The sequence below is a fragment of the Phascolarctos cinereus genome, unplaced genomic scaffold (assembly GCF_003287225.1).
Source record: "Phascolarctos cinereus isolate Bilbo 61053 unplaced genomic scaffold, phaCin_HiC Scaffold_4;HRSCAF=312, whole genome shotgun sequence".
NCBI lineage: Eukaryota > Metazoa > Chordata > Mammalia > Diprotodontia > Phascolarctidae > Phascolarctos > Phascolarctos cinereus.
The window spans coordinates 142,510,539-142,519,054 of record NW_027555847.1 but is presented as its reverse complement, the minus strand read 5'-3'; the positions used below and the strand labels follow the sequence as shown (position 1 = coordinate 142,519,054).

Below are 8,516 nucleotides of genomic sequence, written 5' to 3'. Positions count from 1 at the left end.
GTTGTTCAGAGGTGAATGTTGAGAGAGGTCATCTGGATTGCTGCCTCTAATTCACCATCTTGGCTTTGCCCCCAAAAGATTAATTCTTTACCTTTTACCTTCTAACCATTTCTACTACTAGCAGGATGGTTAGATTTTATTAAAGTACATGGAAGAGTGCTAATATCCTTCTGTCTTGTGCTTTTTGTATTATGGTCCCAGAGTAGACATCAGACAACAAGCATTTATTGAGTACTTAAATATGCCAAGAACAGTGTTAAGTCTTAGGGATAAAAAGAAAGGCAAAAACATACTTTTTGCTATCAAGGAGCTCACATTCTAATGGGGGGAAGACAACATGCAATTGGCTATGGATACAAAAGACATACACAGTGTAAATGGAAGATAGTCTCACAGTGAAGATTCTAGCAGTGAGCTAGGAAAAAGAAACAAAATTTGAGGAAGGGGAGAATTCTTATAACTAGGGGGATCAGGAAAAGCTTCCCATGGGATGTGGCATAAAACCTGAGCCTTGAAGGATGTAAGGGATTCTAAGAAGCAGAGATGAGAAGGAAGACAAGAAGATTAACCTATTTAGAGACATGGAGGCAAGAGACGGGTCTCCAAGAAGCATCAGGTTAAGGAATGAGAAGCTCTTGAGCAGCAGATTCCCACAAGGAGATTCTACCATGAAGGATCACAGATCTGTTTGTTATGTGATAGCAATGGGGAAGCAGTCTAGACTCTGAAGGTAAGGGTCATCATCAGTGCACAGATGCTTTATCCTACCTCTGCAGTCACCCACATCTGGTTGGAGAGTGTTATTGTACAGAACAAAGAAATCTCTGTTTTTGTAGCAGATTTGCTTTTCAAGGTTAAAAATTTGATCTGTGCTAATCTAGAAAACTTCATGAGATTTTGTTGTATTGGTCATGTAGCTTGATGGGTTTTGAACCTTCCCCTTGGGGAGAGTTCTCAAATCCCTGAATATCAGTCAGTCCCAGTCATTCATCCTTTCTCAGTCAGCCAAAGATTATCTCAACATTGCAGTCCCATTGAATCAAAAAATTAATGAATTCACAGAAACTGCCATTTTCTGTGCTCTAATATGTCTCAGATGCAATGAATAATAACCTGAAATGAAACTGAGAATATTTAAATAAACTATTACCTTTGCATGGGTGCTATGCCTATAAAAGTGAAACCTTGTAATAACAATAACTAGCATTTATATAAGACTTTAAGGTTTGCACAGCACTTTACTAAGATTATCTTATTTTATCTTTGTAATAATCTTGGGAGGTGGGTGGTATTATTTCCCTCATTTTATAGATGAGAAAACTGAAGCTGAAATATTAATTTGTTCAGAGTCACAGAGCTAGGAAATATCTGTCTTGGGATTTGAATTCAGATCTTCCTTTGTCCAGGTCTAGCCCTCTAGTCACTGCATTGTATAGCTATCTAATTAGTTCAGATCGTGTAATGATTTGGTCTAGTTTACCTCCTAGAACTTGAACTAATGAACTGGCTTGAACTATGACTGATTCCAAGGTCAGAATTCTATGTACTGCCTCAAGTTCTTTGAGAATAGGGCCTCTGTTATATCTCTCTTTATATTTCCAGAGGATAGTATATTGCCTAACACTAGTAGGTACTTAAGTGTTTGTTGAATTGAATCTGCTGAGTTCTTTGAAAACACATTTTGTTGTCTTGGTCATTTAGCTTGATGGGCTTTGAACCTAGTGATGAAAAGACTGTTGTGCATGGAAGGAAGCAGTGGAGCTGGGAGCATCGCTTTCAGGTACTCCTTTTTTTCTGCAGAATGGGACTTTATCCTCATGAAAAACTCCTTCATGGGTAGAAGTACAGGAGTCAGACATATTTTGAGGTTTAAAGGCAACAGTTGGAGAGTCTGATGGGCACATGGGCACATACTCCCAAGATACTAAAAGAATGAGGAAGTATTCAATCCATTGTGTAAACATTCTATATTGTACTTTGGGGAAAACATAGAAAAGAACCCATCAGTGAGCATTTATTAAGCACCTTCCATGTACTAATTAATGTACTAGGTTCTGGGAATAAAATTACTAAAGATCCCTACTCACAATGAATTAGCTATCTATTATAAAGAATTTCCCAAAGATTCTAAGCATTCTACTTAATGAATAACACAGGACAAGAGAGATAACATGGTGGGGCTGGAATGGACATGGGTGGAGGGATGGATATCAACACTGATTATAATGTCAATGATTTCTGAGTGTGTATTGGAAGTGTGAAATATAGAACAATGGTGTATGCTTCATGGTCTATTAGAGAACATCACCTTTTTCACTGCTGCCTTCACTTCCTTGTTCCTCAGACTGTAGATAATGGGATTCATCATGGAGGTCACTGCACCATAGAATAAGGCAATCAGTTTATCTGAATCTGGATCCTTTGCCTTGGGTTTTGAGTACATGAAGAGAATGTGCCATAGAATATGATGACCACAGCCAGATGTGCTGAACAGGTGGAGAAGGCTTTCTTCCTTCCTTCAGCTGAGTTGAGTCTCAGAATGGTGGCAAGGATAAACATATATGAGATGAGAATTAGCAGCATGGGAGTCAATGTGACCAGTGTAACTGCTACCATCATGACAAAAGCATTGAGGGAAATGTCCACGCAGGCTAGTTTCAGGACAGCCAGGATTTCACAAAAAAAATGATCAATGATATTATTTCCACAGAAGGAAAGCCTCAATGCAAGGACTGTTTGCAGTAATGAATTTACACTCCCAACTATCCAGCTTAGGGCTGCCAACTGCACACATACTCTCATATTCATGATGATTGTATATTTCAGGGGATTGCAGATGGCCACATACCGGTCATAGGCCATCATGGCCAGCAGCACACACTCTGTTGTTCCCAGGGCAAGAGTTAGGTACATTTGTAATGCACATCCTGGAAAAGATACGGTTTTTCTGACTGATAGGAAATTGACCAACATGAAGGGACAAAGGAGGATGTACCAAAGATGTCCATGAAGGAAAGGTTACTAAGGAAGAAATACATGGGGGTGTGAAGGTTGGAATCCAGAATACTCAACATGATGAGAGAGGAGTTCCCCAGCAAGATGACCAAATATATTCCCAGCATAACACAAAGAGAACAATCTCAACATTGTGATGTTTAGAAAGCCCCAGCAGAAAGAATTCCAGCACAATAGTCTGATTTGCCCCACTCATTCTCTTATCCCTCTCTTATTTTTAGCATTAAGAACTCAGAGAAAGACTCAGGACATTCACATACACAATATTCTTTATGGTATGGGTGAGGTGTCCAAAATAGGGTTAGATCTGATTACATTTTACGTCCTCATCTTGAACTACACAGATTTGTGTCAGTACTTGAAGTAAGAGTTCTAGTGTATAACTCAGGACTGCAAAGTCATTCTTATGCTAGACCTAATATCTGCCTAGTCACAAATACTACCACTTCCAAGTATCTGGACAAATTAAGAAACACAAATACCCAAATGGGAAATGCAATAAGATAAACTAAAATGAGTTTCTTTGTTGTATCTTATAGTTTACCTGTTTAGGTATGGAGTGGGGCAGTTGCTATACATTATGTATGCACTGTACATTATGTGAGAAAAGGGGAGAAAAGAGATTTTTTTTGTTAAGCCTTCGTAATCTTATTTCAGAAATTCCTGACAATCCAGGCAGTCATGAAAGTTTACATTCTTTCTGTTGCAGATGCTTTTATATCCATGAAATAATCCAGGAGCAGAATACTTCAATTTCTCAGTCTCTTCATAAATGCCATTTTATGATTCCAGTCATGTGAGTGTTAAGAATCATTAACACAACTTTAGCTCTCTCTGAAAATGAATATTATTTCTGTAATGAGAAAGAGGAGCAGTGATTGGCTTAGTTGCTTGGTATTTACTATCTTCATCTTCTCCAACATTATTGTATTGAAAAGAAATATAATTGGCCTATGGAAACCACCATAAGACACACCTGGGACAAATATCAAGAAAAATGCCATTAAATTAATTTTTAAGGACAAAATAATTTAAAAATAGATAAGAACTTAAACCTTGGAATAACATGTCTGTTTGGGGAGATTGAGACCATGGGACAATGAGTAGCCATGGCTTGAAAGGGCATCACTGAGTGATGAAGCAGGGTAGGTTTGGGGGAAAATTCACTTGGGTTATTCTCAGAGAGATGAAGAGAAGGAAGGAGACAAGAAAACATTATGTGGTAGTTTTCTACTTTAAGGAATTTTTATAGTTAGCTAGCTCACTAGATGTGAAGTTCAGTTGTGTCTACCTACTGAAGTAGCATGAGCTCTGACAGTATTGTCTAAATTTTAGGAAACTAGAGCAAAGCACTGACCACCCAAGCCTATACTAGTCCTGAAAAACTCTTGATTCACAGATTTCTGTGTTTCCATCCTACGTGAATACCATTCCCAATGTATGCTGTACTTGTCAGGGCACATATTTTGTATTAAACTCAACTGTTTTATGAGGAATATTGCATTTTAAAATCACATGTATTTCTTTTCCCGATCTCCCAGCACTCTACCCATATTCTGATATTTATATAAAACTTTAAATTTTTCAGGCAACTTGAAATACAGTGTCTAATTTGAACATCACAGAAATATTGCAGAATAGGTGCTACAGTTACTATTACTACCATAAAAACCTTAATAATGAAACCAAGGCTCAGTGAAGTTAAATGACTTGCCTATGGACATACAGCTACTAAGTGTCAAAACCAGTATTTGGAGGAAGGTCTTTCTGACTACAAGTCCAATACTATTCATGAAACCATGTTTCTTCTCCTTTAGTGCTACCCCATTGCTTCCTGATTAAAGTCAGATATTCGTGACTGTCAACAACATGGACCTAACCCTATCTCTCTGCTTTCATCCTTCATTACTCACTCTCACATGCCTGAAGCTTTAGCCCACCAAAATACCATCATCCTGGGTTTCAGGGAACATGCCCTAACCTTTTCTGCCTTTCTGCTTTTCTGCACCCTTTCCCCTCTTCCTCCACTTAGTCCTCCACTTCTCTCTGGCATCAACCAACCCTATACCATCTTTGCCTTCTAACTAATGTGAGTATCAATTTACCAAGTGACATAGCCTCAATTCAGATGCTCCCCACTTTGTGGTCTTCCTTGATCCACTTCGCCTCCTATAGGACTTGTTTTTTATTTTTCCTTTGTGATAATACATTCTATTTTCCATTATTATTATGTGTATGCATTTTTATTTTCATGTACTAGAATATAAGTGCCTCAACATCACATTCATCTTTCTATTCTTAACGGTGCCTAGCATAATGCCTTGGTCAATGACCATTGAGTGGGCTATGGAAAAAGGCAAGGTCTTACAGCAAGAAGACCCAGGTTCAAGTCATTTTCTCCACCAACTCACTAGTTATATGATCGTGAGCAAATTATTTCTATTTCCTGAGACTGTTTCTTCATCTATAAAATGAGAATTATGCTCTTTTATTAGCTACCTCATATTGTCTGAGGAAAGAACTTTGTAAGCCTGACAGTACTATGCAGATGTGATTTGTTATCATAACTGTAGTCATCAGTGAAACTTTTCAGTAGTAGCCACAAATATGACCTGACATAAAGCCTTAGCCCTACCACTCACTAGCTATGTGTTTTTGATAAAATTATCTGGATCTCAGTTTCCAACCTCTATAAAAAGAGGAGGTTGGATGAGATCAGATTTAGAAGTTTTTATGAAATGTTCAATTTTATTTTTTGAATTAATTACTTTTCTCCCTCTTACTCCCTTACATGAAAAAAAGGGGAAAAGATTAAGAAAAGCAGAACCTTTGTAACTCAAATGAACAGTCAAGCAAACAAATTCCCACACTCATCATGCCCCCATATCTGTGTCCCTTTCTGCATATTTAGTTCATCACCTCTCTGTCTGCAGGTGAGTAGCATTTCCTACCAATCGTTCACTGGAGATGTAGATCTACACGTCTCTAATTCCTTTCTAGCTTTGGCAGGAATGAGCTTCTGAAATGCAGAGTTGATTTTCTTAGTTTTAGCAAGCATTTGGAAAGAACATTGTTTAGTTTAACTGTACCATTACTCCCTGTGTAAAATCTTAAGTAGAAAAAAAAAACTGTAGTCTAGAGAGACCAGTGAATATCTTTTGAAATAGTAGAGATCATTGGAAAATACTTGAACATAAGATTATTTTCATCCTTCATATGATATCAGATATGGAGAAGAAGCAACTAGTGTCTGATCAGTTGACAGTTCTGAGGCTGACCTTTCTACTTTTTGGTTTGAACATTTGGGTTCTTTTTTTGCCACTACTTTTGTAGGTATCTTTGAGTCTCCAAAGCCTTTACACCGTTTATTTCTTCTTAATTGCTGAGAAGGGATGCCTTTGAATCAAATTCTGATGACTTCTAGTAATAAATTTAGTCACTCTCATCTTTCTTAAATAACTCATTTATATAGCACTTTACCAAGTATATTCCTTACAAGATCTCTGTGAGGTAAGTAGATAATTAGTATTGTTTTTCGTAGATGAAGAAACTAGAGCCCACAGAAGTTAAGTGATTTCTAAAATACCATCCTCAAAACCCTGTGCAAATAGTATCCCTGCTTCACAGATAAGTAAATTCAGGCACCAGGAGATTAAATGATTTTCCCAAGGTCACACAGGTAGTAGGTAAAGAGTCAGAATTAGAACTGAGGTCCTCTGACTCCAAGAACAGTACACTTTGCAACACAACAGAAAGGCTATTAATGCAAGGAAGCAAACTGTTTTTCTTATTGCCACCTACAAGATCAAATATAAAGTCCTGTGTTGGGCTTTCAAAACCCTTCATAGTTTGTTACGGTTCCCCAGTCTCCAAAATACACCTTTCCTTCTTCTTACATCTTAACCCTCTCTCTCATACTCTGAAATCCAGTGAAACCAGTCTCATTGCTGATCCTTGACTAAGACATTGTGACTCCCAAACAAGGACATTTTCCCTGCCTATCTCTCATGCCTAGAATGCTCTCCCACTTCATCTCTATCCTTTGGTTTCCTTGGCTTCCTTCAAGCCTCAGCTAAAATCTTACTTTCTACAGAAAGCTTTTCACGATACTTTCTTAATTCTAGTGCCTTTCCTCTGTTGATTATTTCCAATATAACCCATTACATATCTTATTTGTACATAGTTGTTTGCTTGTTTTCTCCTCCATTAGACTATGAGCAACCTGGGAGCAGAGACTGTCTTTTACCTTCTTTGTATCCCTTGTGTTTAGCACAATGCCTGGCACATAGTAGGCACTTAATAAATGTTTATTGACTTTTCTAATTAGTGAAAAGCATGCTTCCTATAAATCTTATTTTCCTCGAGTTTAGGGCACAGCCTATCACCATGGAATAGAAAGTTTTTTTCTCTGTGCTGAGTTGGCTGAGCCTGGTGGGACCCAAACCTGCAGTGCTGGTCTGACCATACATCATATTTTAGTGGACTGAGCCCCATTCATAAGTCATCCACATAGTTTACATTTATATAGTTCCTCACAGTTTTCAAAGAACTTACTCTTAGGGAAGACAAATGACCTATCTATGGATGTGTAATAAGTGCCAGAGGAAGGTCCTTAGTGAGAATCTAAAGAACCTGTACTCTAAAAGGATCCCTTTGTTGTCATTCATTCATTAGCTTATTCATTCAACAAACTTTTATTCAGAGCCTACCAAAATGCAAAACAGAAGTATTAAGAAGTGTGGGAAATACAAAAATGAATAACGAATAAATAAAAAAATCTTTTTTCAAATTCTCATTTCAAACAAAATGAAAAAGAAAAATAAATAAGCCATGAGCCTTGACCCCATGGAGCTCAAGGTCTAGTAAAAATCGTATGGCAATGTGGTGTTATGAAAAGAGCACAGACTCAAAAGTCAGAAAAGCTACAAGCATCTTGGATAGTAGTGACACCAACCAGCTGAGTGATCATGAGCAAGTTACTTCACTTTTCTTGGACTCAGTTTCCTCATCTATAATATGAAGGGCTTGGACAAGAAAATCACTAAGGTAGCTTCCAGGTGTGAAATTATAGCATCCAGATAAGAAGGCATAAAGCAGGAGAAAGATCACTTTTATCTGAGAAATGTCTACCAATTAACTCAAAGGATGGATGAAAATTCTCCTTTCTGAATTCATAACTAAATAAGATTTCCAAGCTATAGTTCCATAGTACAGATAACTTCCTCCCATGAACATATTGTATTTATTCCCTGTGCCCCTATTTGGTCACCTACTTTAAGAGATAAAAGAGCAAATGAGCTGATGATGATTGAGATGCTCTGTGAGATGCTCTGACCTCAGCTTTCTTACCTTGAGAGAGTCCCAAGTCATCAGAGACCAAGAAGTACTCTTTTAGGAAGAACTTATGTCTTCTATTTGTGATCACAGCTGCTTTGCCTGATGAGCTGGAATAGGAGAAGACATTTACTGACGATGATCCTGTCAGATAGCATAGCCATGCC

The 8,516-nt window shown here is 37.7% G+C and overlaps 1 pseudogene; it reads right to left on the bottom strand.

Moving 5' to 3' along the window:
• Positions 1-2,284: 2,284 nt before the first annotated feature.
• Positions 2,285-3,211, bottom strand: LOC110214498 (olfactory receptor 13C2-like; annotated as a pseudogene).
• Positions 3,212-8,516: the final 5,305 nt, after the last annotated feature.